The 17,298-nt window shown below is 39.5% G+C and overlaps 1 non-coding gene across 1 annotated transcript; it reads right to left on the bottom strand.

The window, feature by feature from the left end:
- Positions 1-14,520: 14,520 nt before the first annotated feature.
- Positions 14,521-14,594, bottom strand: trnan-guu (transfer RNA asparagine (anticodon GUU)). Its single transcript has one exon. It is a non-coding gene; the product is annotated as a tRNA-Asn (tRNA).
- Between the last annotated feature and the right edge of the window lie 2,704 nt (positions 14,595-17,298).

The following is a 17,298-nucleotide window of genomic DNA, read 5'->3' as shown; positions in this document are numbered from 1 at the left end:
CCTTCGTTTTGTCTTTTAACTTAAGCGTTCAGGATCCAAGCCCGTGTGCGGACGGTTGTGTTTCTTGAATCTCTTCGACTAAAGTCGTTGTTTAGTCTTCAGTTTTTTTCTCGAGTTGTACCATGGATATTTTATACGATTCAGCTTTCAGCTCAGTGCGGAGTGCAGAAGGAGGACTCGCTCGCTGAACGATCTCTCAAGAAATCCCGGGTAAGATTCAACAGGTGGTTTCTTCAACAGCCACGACAAGTCTGACTTTCTCTGAATTTCCTGAATATACTGTAACATTAAATTAGTTCAAATAATTTGGTAGTTAACACAACTAAATGCTTTGGAGGTATATTTAAAACAGCAGAAGAAGACTTCAGGCACTTCGAGTATGCATTAAATTAATTGTGTAAACCTGGATCTATATGAACAAGAGTTCTCTTGTTCATAATATCTTTTTATATTTGTTAATTGAATATATCAATTGAGTATATCTATTATATTTTTGAATGGGATGGGACTGTACACTGGTGGTTCCCAGGTGAAAACAGGGTTATTAAGCCATTGGACATTCAGAGATTATATGTTGTGTGGGCGAATGTAACCGTGTGCGAAAGTAAAAAAATCCTCTTAGATGATCAAAGAATAAGTTGGGTGGGTGAATGTAATTGTGCTCTAACAATCCTCTTAGATGAAGCGCTACAGATGCAGCCCCTGAAAGTGTATTCGACTTACCTGTATAGTACTGCTGACACAAATGTAGCCTCTACATCAGACAGAAAAGGCAATGTGTTTGCTTAATCGTGTGAAGGATCTCCTCGTGAATCTGTCTCATTCATCAATTGAAATAGAAGCCATTAGAATACGATACATGTTCACCCTCAACCCCGGAGCTGCTGGACGAGCTTGTTTCAGCTCAGTGAAGTTGGCCCCCTCCAAACAGCAAAAACGATGAAACCCACCTTGGTCTTTAGTGCTGTGTTTGTGCCGTTGAAAGTAGCATTTGTGCTACATTAATAATATTTTCTTGGAATACAGAAGTTGTCAATTTTAAAACATATTTGAATCGAAATGTGGTTTTGAGTTAGATATTGGCGTGTTCATGTAATTAGTCTGTGTTTGTCATTACTATATATATATATTGCCATGTTACTAGAACTTGTAGCTGAAGTTTACTAGTTGTGTTTTTATGATGATTAGCCATATGTTGATAACAATATTGTATATAATGTATAATTTGAACTACATATTTTCCTGGTGTGAATGATTGTATATTTTCAGAATAAATTTCTAAACCAAATCATTGGCTTGATTTACTAGTTTCTACCCCATAACATCTATCTTTGATGTATAATAGACCTTTAACCATATATGTATAATAGTCCTCTAAAGTTATCCGTATAATAGAACTCCAACCATTTATGTATAATGAACATATAATCATAGAAGTCTAATTGACCTATAGTGACATACGTATATTAGAATTTCATTCTAGAGGAATTATGGACCACATTTATACAGTACGTCTAAGATATGAGTTTCATAGACGTATATTCTACATCGTTTGCCCATTGGGATGTCCTGATTTTAATTGAACAAAGCTAGATACACATTTTCTAATGCAGCCTTCATTACAAGACAGTTTATTTCTCGAAGGCATGTTATGTAAAAAAGAGAAAAACAAAAATATATGGATGACAATCTTTTAAAGCTGAAGATTTTACTTATGAGAAATTGTCATCTTATGTATCTAAACGCTTTTCAACCGCTGGTTTTAGAACTTTGCTGTGCTTCCTGAATCATTTTCAGTGTTATAAACTGGGTGTAGAGGGAGCCATCACTTTGTAGAGCAGTTGATAGGCTGGAGCTGTTCAGACTACTCTTGTTATTTCTCAAATGCTTCCATTGTTTTTCTTTCACGCTAGGACGCGAGTCTGTACATGTGTTTGGTTTTCGTTTCTCTGATTCTCATTGAAGATTTGGGAATTAACGATGAAAGAATCAGTTGCCTCGGAAGGCAGAAGCTTTGGTTCTCAATGATCTTGAAGAAACGCCCATGTAGCGTAGCGTGTGATGATTTGTACTACAAAACACCAAGTGCTCAATGTGACGTCTGCGTTTACCGTTGAAACTTTTCATCTCAGGTGAAAAAGCAGTTGTGTTGAATAGCTCCCCTCAGCAAAACCATGCTGGGCCCCTTACCCTGAAGTCGACAAATGGAAACCATCCTCTGCTATAAGCATTTTGCGCATGATTGATAAGTACACCATCAGTTTAATGAAGTGCATTGAAACTGATTTTTTCTCTCGTGTGTGCAAACTTCACACTTATGGTGCTCTTTAATCCTTACAAATATGCAGATGCCCAAATGTATCTTTGGATGTTCTGAGATCCTTGATAGTTTCCTCAAATTCTTCAAATGAACATCCATATCAAAGCAATTATGTTTATATATATATTCCAGATGAGGTACATATAAAAAATATCAACGTACATTTGTACAGTGCTCATTTAATAAAAATTGTCAAGTATTGTCAAGTTCTCTAACAAATCTGTTTTCTAATTTTAAAATATTTTTGGTAAGGATACAACAGGTGTATAAATAAATTATCCCGAAAGCCAGTTGAAGATAAAATTCCACACGTGAAAATGGTTTTCTTGGACATTGACGTAGGTACTTAATTCTTTACTTGTTGTAGTTCCACACGAGTAAAACACATTTCCTCCAAAGTTCAAAAGGGTTTGCAAAGAAATCCCATCAATTTTTAGCGGAGATTATGTTTACATCGTAACAATCTGAGCTTGAACCACTAGCCCTTTGTTTAACAGCTGCACAGGGACACCTTTTTTCCCCATTCATACGTTTGTAGTTAAAGAAAATAAAATACTGGCATTTTCCTGCCAGCTGGCAGTATTTCTTCTGCACTGACGAAGAATAATCAAGAACTTTATTTAATCTTTCGCAGGCTATAATTTCCAGAAAAGGAAGTGAATACTTGTATTAAGATAAATCAAGCCGACGGAGATGCACTGCTGTTGTTTTTCTGCACTTTTTGTTAAAAGGAGAAAGAATCACTGACATTTTTTTGCAGTATTTCTTCTGTCCTCATAAGCAAGATTTGTATTTTATCTTCCAGAAGTTGTATGAATTTCTTGAAGTTTGGAAACAGCTTGTTCTAGAAAGGAAATGAACACTTGCTTCAAAGTAAATCAAGACATATCTCTCTCGCTGTGTGTGCTCTTATCTGTCCATCTCTCTCTTCTCTCACTCTGACAGTCTGTGCAGAGTCTCTGAAGGGGATGTAACACCACTTGGCAAAGAAGAAAAATTCTGAGGCAGAATAAAAAATCATTATTCTCTTCTCAGTCAGATTCACAGTTTAGACTCACACTCAGACTGAAGTTCAACTCCATACTGCTCTCTATCCTCACAATCCAGAACAAGAGTACATTCAGACAATCAGTGCTGCTACATGAATAATATCAGAACAGCCTGGACTCAGGTCACATCTCCCCCTTTTCTCCTTCCTCACAGCCTCTTAGAGACAGAGAAGAGCTCCTGGTTCTCCTCTCCATGAACAGGGCTCAGGGGTCACTGATCTGGCAGCTGTGGGCTCTGTTCCAGGTCAGAAGCAACAAGTTTCTATTAACCCTCAGTATTACTTTCTTTACTTTCTTTACTGTATTTCAGCCTCCAAAGATGTTTTTTATAAATGTTTTATAACACAAGTGAGTGTGGAATTATCTTAGTATTTATGTAATTAACACCAGTAGTGACACTGTGATCAGTATATTGATTATCAGTAGCCAATGGTCTGAAGGTCATGTCTACAATAGTGACCAGTTGACCAGTCTGTAGCTCTGAGCAGTGGGACTCAGATCAAACAGAAGACCTGTCTGTGTGTGATTCCACACCAGACCTGGGATTCAGCATCTCCCACACGTCTCTCAGAGTCTTATAAATATACAGTTAAACAGAGTCTGATAACATTTATACAGTTAATGAAATCATCAAACCCGCAGAGGAATTGAGAGATCAGGAGTCTGAAGATTACACTGAAGATTCGTGTAAAACCCTTAAAAGCGCTTATTTCAGGGACTCGTGCTCGTTCTCTACTGCTCCACATGGGTACGCTTTGTAACGCATTAATCTGCGAAGTCAACTATTTTTTTCTGTTTAATGAATATCTTTCTTAGGTCCGTCGCTCTCCTTTTCCAACTGTGATGATTCGGTGTTTTCTTTTTTTATTTGGAGATATTATATCTTTAAGAAAAGCCCTCCGGGCTCCGGACAGGAGTCTCCTCCAGCGGAAACGCTCTCTTCTCTGTCAGAAACAGGGCTGTGATGTCACAGACACTAACAGGATCGCCGGGATCAGAGAGCAAGACCGCGGGAGGTGCGCGGAGAGCACGCAGGAGAGTTACTGATCACTTATCTATCGACAACCAATTAATTCAACTGAAGAACAGTAGAAAAATCGATTAACTTCACCGATTGGTGAGTATTGATTCTTTTCTCGACCCTGTTTGAATATCTAGAAAACAGTCAATAAAGACTATATCAATCAATTACCGTAATGCGTTTAGTGTTAATAATGTTCAATCCAAAATTAAACAATGATTATTCATATTATTATTTAGGCAACTGTATCCTAGAGCTAGAAAATTATATTCCAAGTTGATAAATGTATGTAACAGTTTAAATGAATTTTTCCAATGTTTATAAATCATAAGAATGGTAACCACGGCGACAGGCGCCCCGTTGCTGCGTGCCTCTAAGTGTCTTGCATTTGTCACAGAGAGCGGTGTGACGTCACAGGCAGCAACTAATACTAATACCAGTGTCTTCATGTTAATATTAATCAGAGTTCAACTGGTAGTTTTAATGCTAGTGTTCAAGTGAGTATTAATGACAATAACGCTACTTTTAATGTTCATTTTCATGTTAATATTAATTATAACTAAAGTGTTACGGTTAGAGTATTAACACCAGTAGTAATGTTAATTTTAATAATATCATTCCTGTTATCATTAGTAGTTTGTGTCAGTGTTAGTGATAGTGTTACTGTTGTAATATTAGTAGAATCAATTTGTGCTAGTTATCATGTATCTGTAGATAAGTGTGTTTGTGGTATCTGTGTGTGTGTTGTCTGTTCATGTGTGGGCTGTGTGTCTGTGAGTGTCTGTGAGCTTGTTGTGTCTGTTAGTGTGTGGGGTCTCTGAGTGTGTGGTGTCTATAAGTGTGTGTCTGTAAGTATGTGTAATGTCTATTTGTTTCTGTGAATGCATGCCTGTGAATGTGTGTGTATGGTGTGTGTCTGTGAGTGTGTGGTGTCTGTCAGTATGTAGTTTTATATTTGTAAGTGTATGTGTGGGTATGTCTGTCAGTGTGTGTAGTGTCTATGTGTCTATGTGAGTATTAATGATGATAGGATTACTGATGGATTTAGTATGAATGCTAGTATTCATGTTAATATTAGTGAGAGTATATCTGGTAGTTTTACTAATAATATAAGTAAACATGTAAGAGTTTGTGATGATAGATACTTTTAATTTTAGTTTTAATGCTAGTATTCATGTTAATATTAGTGATAATTATACTGTTAGTGTCAGAGTATCATCATCATGTTAGTTTTCATGACAGTATTACTGTAATTATAAGTATTATTAGTCTAGTAGTAGATTTTGTCAGTGTTAGTAACAATGATAGTGTAAGTTTTGGTGATGGTGTTATTGTTGTAATATTAGCAGTATCTGCATTAGTGTTAGTTATAGTGCATCTGTACCTAAGAGTGTATGCGGTGTCTATTTGTGTATATAGTGTTTATTTGTGTGTCTGTGAATGTGTGTGAGTAAGTGTGTGGGTGTGTATCTGTGAGTGTGTGAGTGTCTGATTGTGTGTATAATGTGTGTTGTGTCTGTGAGAGTGTGTTGTGTCTGTGGGTGTAAATGTGTGTGAGTGTGTAGGTATATATCTGTCAGTGTGTGTAAATGTGTGGGCTCCACTGGTGTGTTTGACAGAAGTGACCCATCAACAGGTGTTGAGGTCCAGAGTAGCTTGTGAATTGAAACACTTTCTAGAGTCCAGACCAACATCCACTGTGCACAGCTGTGTATGTACCATACACTGATCGATTGCACCACTGGACCTCTGTAAGCCAGGCTCCTACACAGATTGTAAAACTGGCACAAACGTAGGGTGAAACACAGGGTTTTGGCCGTGGATACATCTCAACAAGGGGGAAAGGGACAGTAAAATAGTAAGGAAAATACAAAAGAAGAAACTGAAATATATGCGCTCACTGTAAAGTAGGAAGAGGTGGTCAGACAAGCAAAACAGCTTTGTAGATAATGTGTAGCGACATTATTTTGTGTCAATCAGCTCACAGATTTCACTTCATGTGCCTTAAGCTGTGATTTGTATGATTGTTGAATGAGATTCTTCACAAGCCTGGTCAATTGCCAGTGGAGAGCTTCATGACACACACCTTCATGAAGACTCTCTTTAAGATGATTACACCTTTCATTGTCATGTCGCCTTCTTTGCATACAGTAGTAGCACCAACACCAAGAGAAAGGATGAGAAATGGCTTTTATCAAGTGATTGCAGTGTTTGTTTGACTGAGGATCCTTGTGTGCTGAACTGTGTAGTGCAGTAAAAGAGAAGGTTTGTGTCATTCAAGACTGTAACAGAACAGAACAATACAATTACAATGCTTTTATGAGCGTAAATATTAGTGGTACATCACAGTTCACAGTATAATGCTGAAAACAGGAGAACCTTCTCTACATTTTTGACTGATGTATTTAAAAGGCAAGAAATACTATCATTATCCAATTGAGCTCCTCTAAATGTTGTAGACTGATGATAAAATGTATAGAATTAGGTGACAATATTGGAATTCATTCAAATGCACAAGATTTATTTTCAGCAACAAAAATGCTCTCGAAAATATTTTACAAGAAAAACCTTACATTCACCCTCTACATTAGCAGAGAAAAGTAGGACAGATAGTTAGTGTCACTGGACACTGCGTCACCGAGGCTGATCTCTTCTCCCTCATTATGCAGGCTTACCCACTCATGAAGAACTGTCCTCCAGCGATAGTCAGCTGCCATCACTGACTCAGACATGATGTTCGTGTACATATTATACCTTAATTGTACCTGGCACTGCATTTCAATAATTTGATCAAAATGTCTAATGAACAAACAATAATCAAATATTTCTTTCCTTCTTTTAGTAGATAAAGTCTTTGTCCAAAAATGAAGCATTTGTTCCTTTCCTCTCCTACCAGCCTTTATAAGTCACCCAGTTTTCTCTGAGCCAACAGTGTGAAGTATGAGGCAGTCAAGGCTAACACAGCCGAGCGCTCTAAAGAGCTGGATTAAAGCTCCAGTCTCTTTGGGGGCGTCGAGTTGGATTTCCACTGCTTCCAAATATCTCCAACTATCTCTGTGTCAAGAAGAACTTGTTTTTTTCTTGTTACATCCCTGTGGTTTCAACCAATTTCAGACCAATTAATTTAAACAACCATGCTGTTCTTATGGCACGGCAAAAAAAAAAAATAACATGACATACAGGTCAGAAGAAAGTGACAAAATGTCCGCTAGGCAGTTCAGCAATTTCATCGGTGTTCTCTGTTGTTTAGGTGTAGAGTGCCAGCCGTTACAACCAGGAACCACACAGTTTCAGGCGTCAAAAAGACTTCCCCAAAACCCTGATTCTCTCCTTGCTCCGATGATGGCATCCACACATTTCCTGCAACAAAGCAGGGATACGGTCTTCAACAACACAATTGAAAAGCTTGTTTAGAGAACCACACAGTGTCAGGAATCAAAAAGACTCCCCTAAACCCTGATCCTCTCCTTCCTACAATGATGGCATCCAGACAATTCCTGCAACAAAGCCAAAAAAACGAGTGAAAAGAATACTCCCTACCCCTGCAATCTTTTGCAACGAAGGACCGTGTGTGGTCTGTGTTAAATACACTGTTCATCATTTATAATAATCATAAACCTTATTTTATATAGCTCCTTTAAAGGTGGATTCTCAAAGTACTTTACAGAATGATAACAACAATAAAATAAAAAAAATACACAAGATAAGCAGGATGAGGATATACAGTTAGAGGAGACAGTAGATGGTGGTACTAAGTACAGTAGAAGCAGAGGGGTAAGGAACAGTTAAATAAAGGTTCTTCTAAAGAAGAAGGTTTTGAGTCTGGATTTGAAGGAGCTTAGAGAAGGTGACTCTCTGATATGCTTGGGGAGAGAGTTCCAGAGCTATGGGGCATAACGGGAGAAGACCCTGTCACCCAGGGAGCGTTGACGGGCTTGGGGGACATATAGGAGACCAAAATTAAAAGAGCAAAGATTGCAAGGTGGGGAGTTGGGCAATAACAGCTCAGAAAGGTACTGAGGTGCCAAGCCATGCGGAGCCTTATAGGTGAGCATAAGGATTTTGATGTCGACACAAAACTTGACAGGCAGCCAGTGTAAGGACTACAGGATAGGAATAATGTGATCACTGATCAGGCATAGTGCTAATTTCTCCATTGTGGCCGCTGGTTCATTTTCGACTGTCGGCTATTAATAAGTCCTCTATTTGACTTGATCAACACCAATCCCCAGAGATTAAATCAGTGAAAGATTTATTTGACAGTCTGTCCTAAACTAAGTCTTTCAAGATAGTCTTTGTCAGCTGAACATCAAGGCAGAAAAAAGCTTTAATTTGTATTCTCAACAGAAATGCTCATTGGTCCCTTCAGCTTTATGCTGGCAACAACAGCTGCCGAGAGTCAGTGCAAACCATAGTGTGCCATCAGTTCCATTTAATATTGCTTTTGGCTACACCACAGAGAAAATATAATATCATGCCAGCAGCAAGGACTCGCTCGTGTGTACAGAACTCTTCCATTGTACTCAGCCTCTTGATGTGGAATTGGGAGTCCAACGGTTCTGTACACCTTCTCACACGCCTCAATTCATCTCTGATCTCTATAGGAGACTCAATACCCACTTCTGAAACTCTGAAATCATTTACATTTTGTATCAGCATTTGAAAGGAACTAGGTGAGGATTTTCTTACACTATTGTTATATTAGCATTACTGTAGTGTTACTAATGTGCTACATGCAATTTATAATCCTAAAATTTTAAAATTCCCACATTTGTAGTTGATTTTGTGTGATCTTCACCTTCACACTATTTTATGTGCCATTTATTGCTTATTAACGTACTATTTTTAACCAAAATAATATTAAGTAAGACCTGTATGTATTCAAATAGTATTATTATTATTTATACTTACTTGTCAAAAGAGGACTTCTGAGATTTTTGCAGATTTCTTCTTCGTTGAAAAACGTGAAAGTATTTAACCAAAATGGCGACTAATGAATATCAGCAATGCATTCTGGTATATAACCAGAAAAGTTACTGTGTTTCCAATGTCAATTATATATGCGTTTATTAATGTTGTCGATATTACGGTTGCAATTTAAAATTGATAATACATCGCAGCAATGTGCTCCCTGCTGTGTGCTGATGTGCAACTTTAACGCATGCTGATGTGCAACTTTAACGCATGTAGAAATCTCTGTAATAAGAAGAAAAGAACTATCAGTAGTAGTTAATAATCCTTCGACAAAGAAACGGGTGCATTCAAAACACCAGCCTCCACTGCTTGTTAGGATGGCTGAGTGGTCTTAGGTGCCAGACTCAAGGACTCAATCATGTGTAGTGACAGTTTTATGTTATTCACAACACAGATTTCCATTCATGTTTATTAAGATGTGTAATTTCTATGTTGATTGTATGAGAACAGTTTCTTCAAAAGTCCTGTCAATTAACAGTGGAGAGCTAGCCGACATATGTCTTCATGAAAACGCTCTTTAAGGCGATTACAAATGTCTTGAACAAATCTGTGTCATATTTTTAAAATAGTTTAGCTCAAGATACAACGGGAGTATAAATGAATTCTCCCGCCCTCCATTCCAAGATAAAACTCCATGTGTGAATCTTATTTTACATGAAGTTGATGATGTTGGTCACAATTGGAAATTGCCCAGTGATATTGACTCAGGTACTCAGTTGTTACGTGCTGTAATTCGATACATGCAAAGCATTTGCATTCCCTCCAATTATCAATAAAGTCAATAATGTATTAAGCATTACATGCCACTTCTTCCCTAGATGATGTTCATGTTGGATCAGTGAGAAAGGCATGCCAGGTTGGGCTTTAACCAGCACCTTACCATCATTTTAGTCCCGACGTGACCGCACTAAGCAATTGTACCACAGAGACTCAAATGGGTCGGTTTTCTCCATTTACGTTTTTTGGGAAAAAAATCATCTGCATTTTTAAGCAAGATTGTATTTCAAATTTTACAAATTGTAAGTACTTCTGGAAAAACGCTGTTTCAGAAAGAAACTGAGAAGACGGGAATAGCCCAGTCAGTAGAATATCGAACTTTTCATCTCAGGGTCCCTATTCAGGCGGCTGATTTTCTTGCAACTACTTATTCCATGCTGAAATGAGCAGGAAACAACGTTTCAGCAGTGGAGCCTTCTTTGGGTGTGATATAGAATAAACCTTTACTTGTTTCTTTAAAATGAATTTAAACCTCATCTCCAGCACCTAAACTCGTCAGTTGCTTTCAGTAGCTAAAGACGCAGGCCATACTGCTCCAGGTGAGGTTCAAACTCACAACCTCGGCATAGCTCCACTGCATACTGCCGTATAAGTACTGCGCGCTGACCAATTGCACCACTGGAGATGTGGGACACATGCTTCTCATACCGTCTGACGCTGCAGAAACACAGGGTGAAAACAGGGTTTCGGTTGTGAATCCATCTCCACATGCGGGAAAGGGACAGTATGATAGAAAAGAATATACAAGAGAAGAAACGGAAAGAATTGTGCTCACTGCAAAGTAGAAAGAAAAGAGGTGGCCGGATACATAAAACAGCTCGGTGGATAATTTATAACGACATTCTTTGCTGACAACCAGCAGTCGGATTTCTTTTCATGTTCCGGTGTGCAGTTTGAGCGTTTGTTCTCCCAGATCGGTTGGTTATATGAGATCAGCTGATATAAATAAGGACTAATCAGAATAAATACAATTGATGTCTGGCAAAGGCAAATAACCTTTGTACATGATCTGGAATGTGACTGGTTAAATTTCAGCACAGTTGCAACCCCCTTTATAAAGGGTCTGCACACGTATACAACCAAGGCATTGAAAGTTTTTTGTTGTTTATTATTCCAAAAAATGTTCCATTTGTTTTCTTTCTTAAATGTTGTTGATTAAAAGATCTTATTAAATGTGAAAATATCTGATTGTGAAAAGGTCAAAATGTTAGTGAAAAACTGTGTAATGTGAGGAAGGATGAATTGTGGGAGCCCCTTGACTCCTCATGTCGTACTGTATTTCTCTCTCATTCTACTGGGAGTGGCGCCGTCACTTCTGGATAAATTCCGTCAGTAGTCATTCCAGACGGGTCAGGTACGACTGCGCTTCGGCACAAGAAGAGACATGTGACTTGCGAGGATCTAGACAGTATCAACCTTCTTCCAGAGCCTGGATAGCTCAGTTAGTAAAGCATCAGACTTTTAATCTGAGGGTCCAGGTTTCATGTCCCTGTTCAGGCTGTTGTGCTTTCCTTAAATCTATTGTGAATCTCATTATAAATCGGTAAGGTGTCGGTCTCGTAAACCGAAGACCGCAGGGTCCAACTACGTCCATTCCTATTTCGTTTGCCAAGATTTACTTTATTTATATCGTCAATTGTCTTACAATGTAGAAATCTCTGTAATAAGAAGAAAAGAACTATCAGTAGTAGTTAATAATCCTTTGACAAAGAAACGGGTGCATTCCAAACACCAGCCTCCACTGCTTGTTAGGATGGCTGAGTGGTCTTAGGTGCCAGACTCAAGGACTCAATCATGTGTAGTGACAGTTTTATGTTATTCACACCACGGATTTCCATTCATGTTTATTAAGATGTGTAATTTGTATGTTGATTGTATGAGAACAGTTTCTTCAAAAGTCCTGTCAATTAACAGTGGAGAGCTAGCTGACGTATGTCTTCATGAAAACGCTCTTCAAGGCGATTACAAATGTCTTGAACAAATCTGCGTCATATTTTTAAAATAGTTTAGCTCAAAATGCAACGGGAGTATAAATGAATTCTCCCACCCTCCATTCCAAGATAAAACTCCATGTGTGAATCTTATTTTACATGAAGTTGATGATGTTGGTCACTATTGGAAATTACCCAGTGATATCGACTCAGGTACTCAGTTGTTACGTGCTGTAATTCGATACATGCAAAGCATTTGCATTCCCTCCAATTATCAATAAAGTCAATAATGAATTAAACATTACATGGCACTTCTTCCCTAGATGATGTTCATGTTGGATCAGTGAGAAAAGCATGCCAGGTTGTGCTTGAACCAGCACCTTACTATCATTTTAGTCCCAACGTGACCGCACTAAGCAATTGTACCTCAGAGACTCAAAAGGGTCGGTGTTCTCCATTTACGTTTTTTGGGAAAAAAATTATCTGCATTTTTAAGCAAGAGTGTATTTCAAATTTTACAAATTGTAAGTATTTCTGGAAAAATGCTGTTGCAGAAAGAAACTGAGTAGACGGGAATAGCCCAGTCAGTAGAATATCGAACTTTTCTTCTCAGGGTCCCTATTCAGGCGGCTGATATTCTTGCAACTACTTATTCCATGCTGAAACGAGCAGGAAACAACGTTTCAGCAGTGGAGCCTTCTTTGGGTGTGATATAGAATAAACCTTTACTTGTTTCTTTCAAATGAATTTAAACCTCATCTCCAGTACCTAAACTCATCAGTTGCTTTCAGTAGCTAAAGACGCAAGCCATACAGCTCCAGGTGAGGTTCAAACTCACAACCTCGGCATAGCTCCGCTGGGTACTGCCATACTGTATGTGTTGTACAGGTACAAGTTGACTGCATGTTGCAGATTACAGGTTTGGTACCAGCAGAACCAGCAAACACATCAACTGATCTCAACGTGATTTGAACACACAAAGCTCTAATTTGGAGTCAGAGTCGCTACCATAGCGCTACGAAGTCACTCAAAAGATTTGCTTTTAATTCCCCCAAAGAGAAAAATCAGCGTCCCTGAAAAATATTTTTTTCATTCTCTCCTGTGAGGAGCGCCGCTCTTCCAACGAGGGTCTCTTCTTCCCAGACCACAGATTATTCTTTCCGCCCGGCTCTCTCACAGAGAGCAGACACACCGTCTCCACTGATGTGTTTACTACATCTATAGATCTGACCCCCTACAGCCACGATATTCCTGGACAGGATATTTACCACCAGCCTCGTGAACTTCTCATCTTGACCTCTCCCAGGAGGAGCACCATTAACACAGAATCCTCTCTCCATTTAGCAAATAACACAAAACACTGTTTACCTGTCAAGACAGAAAACCAGGCTGCTCCAGGTGAGGCTTGAACTCACAACCTCGGTATGACTCCACTGCTCATGTCATTGGACATGGCCTGAACCAGGAAAGAGATTGGAAATCAAGACGTCATGGCGTTGTTTTAAAACTTGCCTACTCTTTCAATTTTTCCGGTCAAATCTTTTATCTGGGAGTACTTTCAGTTGATGTTAATCCTTGTCCCGATGCACGATTCTGGGCCATGGTGCATCTTGAATAATGTTCTTATAGGCTTCAGTTTGGAAAAGTGCGCTCTTCAGAAGCTACCGAAACCGCTAATGGTTACATAACACTTAAGCAAAAGCAACGTTCGGGTTTGAAAACTAATATTACTTGCTATGAATACAAACACTGTTACAGGAGGCGTGTTAGGGCTATTTTAGCTTAGATCATCAATTCATCTGACATTTCTTCTCCATCTATATCAACAGCGTAATCGCTACTGAGCGCTAAAGGCAGGTCCTGGCAATACAATCTTCTTTAGAAAACATTTTTAAAACTATTTCCACGACCATACGTAAAGTAAAAGATACCGATTGCACGCAACTAATAAAATCTCTTTTCCAGGGACGTTGTAGCTAGATGCAAATTACAATCGAAAATGTATCAGCTTTAAAATTTTCTTTTGGATCCACAGGACGATCAGCACGAGACTCAAAATATGCCTGTGTTTGATTGTACAGCATAGATTGTACAGCATTTATGTTAAAATGAAGGTAAATATATCAAAATATCAACATCCAACTTCACAGTGCTAACGTAACAATGCTTGTCAAATTCTCAAACAAATCCGCGTTGTATTTCTAAACTATTTTAGCAGAGGACGCAACAGGAGTATAAATGATATCTCCCGCCAGCCCTTCAAAGATACTTTTCCATGGGTGAATATGGTTGTCTGGGGAGTTGCGGTGTTGGTCACTATTGGACTTCCCCGGTCTCAAGTGTTGTTGTTGGACACGGGCAAAAGACTCGCATTTTCGGCAAATATAAAGAGGGTTAAGGTTTCGGCTTTAGCGGAGCCAGTGTTCACATTGACAATAATAAGAAGACCGTCCCTGGGTGGGCTCGAACCACCAACCTTTCAGTTAACAGCCGAACGCGCTCGCCGATTGCGCCACAGAGACTGACGTGAGAGGCTTCTCTCCATTCGCACCTTTCCGGTCAAAAAATAAACATTGCTTGCATTTTCTTGCCAGTCGGCAATATTCCTTCTGCTCTGATAGCCAAGAATTAAATTTCATTTTTCACAAGCTGTATGAATTTCTTGAAAAACAAGTTGTTGCAGAAAGGAAATGCATTCATGCATTAAACTAAATCAAGCCCTATGCGGTTTTCCAAAATGGTACTTTCTGCACGAAAAGACAGGAAGAAAGGCACAGCTGGGATGTGGAGCCAGGATCTCCAGTTAAAGAGACAGGAACTTAAGCAACTGAGCTACGGCGCCAGCAGAATTCTCCTCTTTTACAGCCGCTTGGACACACCGCTCTGAGCCATCTGCGTTCAGTAAGCACTGAGTCTGCTGGCTGAGCAAGCTGCCTCCTTTACACGCAACAGGAGCCCCGACTGTAAGAGAAACGAAGAGAAATGGCTTTTATTGGGCACTTTTCATGTCCAATGCGCTTGACATCTCCCAAGGGCTGCAGAGTTCATTTACGACACTTTTCCTTTCTTTCTTCTTTCTGCACTCTTTGATGAAACAAAGCGAGAAATCATGTAAGGGAAAATGACTTTTTTTCATGGAGAAAACATGCACCAGGAAATGTTGTGTTTAGAAGACGTGAGTTAACATGAAAAGTGACCTAATTTACTGGAGCAAATGCTCGCCTAGCAAGATCTGCTTTACTACAAGAGAGAAGTAGAGTGAAAGACGTGAGCATTTCACGCCGTTGTGGAACAAAACGCTTTTTTCTTGGAATTCTAAATCAATTAGAAATTCAGAGCGACACATAAAGGCTTTGTCTGCTTAAAGTGATGATTTTTAAAAACTGATAAAAATGTAGAAAACACATTTCTCACGTAGAAATTTAAGATGGGGGTGGGGTATTACTAGTAGAGGCGCTGAACTCACCATGGTGCAATTCATTTACGTGACGGGCTAGTGGTTTAATGGATAAGGCGTCTGATTTCGGTTTATTAGATTGTCGATTCGACTTCTACCGGGGTTGTGTGATTTAAATCAGGCTCCTCAGAAATAGATGTCCGTAATGTAAATGAACCTGTAACAGAAAGGAGGTCTGAAACTTCCATTCTCTGATGTTACTGTCTCTAAAGCCGGACGTGATGTTTCGCGGATGTGCAGTGTGCCTTTTCTCTTGCCGTGTTCAAGATGCTTCGCTGCATAAGCTCCTGACTGGGTGTTCCGTACTGCGCTGTTACTTCGTTCAGATTACCCATGCGGTGTACAGATAAAACCCGACTGCGTGGTGTAAGTTCCGGGTTCGGCACCAGCAGCACCTGCAAACTCATCAGCTGACCTCGACGTGATTTGAACACACAACCGTCTGCCCTTGAGTCAGACGCGCTACCGTTGCGCCACGAGGTCACGCGCCTCCAGTGCTTTTAATTCCCCCAAAGAGAACAATCAGCGTCCCTGGAAAAGTTTTTTTTCATTCTCTCCTGTGAGGAGCGCCGCTCTTCCAACGAGGGTCTCTTCTTCCCAGACCACAGATTATTCTTTCCGCCCGGCTCTCTCACAGAGAGCAGACACACCGTCTCCACTGATGTGTTTACTACATCTATCTGACCCCCTACAGCCACGATATTCCTGGACAGGATATTTACCACCAGCCTCGTGAACTTCTCATCTTGACCTCTCCCAGGAGGAGCACCATTAACACAGAATCCTCTCTCCATTTAGCAAATAACACAAAACACTGTTTACCTGTCAAGACAGAAAACCAGGCTGCTCCAGGTGAGGCTTGAACTCACAACCTCGGTATGACTCCACTGCTCATGTCATTGGACATGGCCTGAACCAGGAAAAAGATTGGAAATCGAGATGTCATGGCGTTGTTTTAAAACTTGCCTACTCTTTCAATTTTTTCGGTCAAATCTTTTATCTGGGAGTACTTTCAGTTGATGTTAATCCTTGTCCCGATGCACGATTCTGGGCCATGGTGCATCTTGAATAATGTTCTTATAGGCTTCAGTTTGGAAAAGTGCGCTCTTCAGAAGCTACCGAAACCGCTAATGGTTACATAACACTTAAGCAAAAGCAACGTTCGGGTTTGAAAACTAATATTACTTGCTATGAATACAAACACTGTTACAGGAGGCGTGTTAGGGCTATTTTAGCTTAGATCATCAATTCATCTGACATTTCTTCTCCATCTATATCAACAGCGAAATCGCTACTGAGCGCTAAAGGCAAGTCCTGGCAATACAATCTTCTTTAGAAAACATTATTCAAACTATTTCTACTACCATACATCAAGTAAAAGATACCGATTGCACGCAACTAATACAATCTCTTTTCCAGGGACGTTGTAGCTAGATGCAAATTACAATCGAAAATGTATCAGCTTTAAAATTTTCTTTTGGATCCACAGGATGATCAGCATGAACCATCAAAGAGCCTGTAGCTGCAAGAAGGTTAAAAGCGCACAAGTGATCTGTCTTTGGTCAAAGGAATTGCTGGAGCAGTAGGACGCAGAGCAATATCTAGCAGCTGTAGACGATGTTCGGGGAAGAGATAATTCTGTTTTCAGCACAGGGAGTGAGAATGAGATCAGTCCGGCTCCCAGCAGAATCCATTCTGGTTTGGTTACTGTCAGACTGTGCGTCTGAGGGTCTTTGGATCGCAACGTGAAAAAAAAAGAACAAAAAACA

This window comes from Atractosteus spatula (genome assembly GCF_055471065.1).
Source record: "Atractosteus spatula isolate fAtrSpa1 chromosome 10 unlocalized genomic scaffold, fAtrSpa1.hap1 SUPER_10_unloc_1, whole genome shotgun sequence".
In the NCBI taxonomy this organism is placed as follows: Eukaryota; Metazoa; Chordata; class Actinopteri; order Semionotiformes; family Lepisosteidae; genus Atractosteus; species Atractosteus spatula.
Note: the sequence above shows the minus strand (reverse complement) of the source record. Positions and strands in the feature narration are given on the sequence as shown.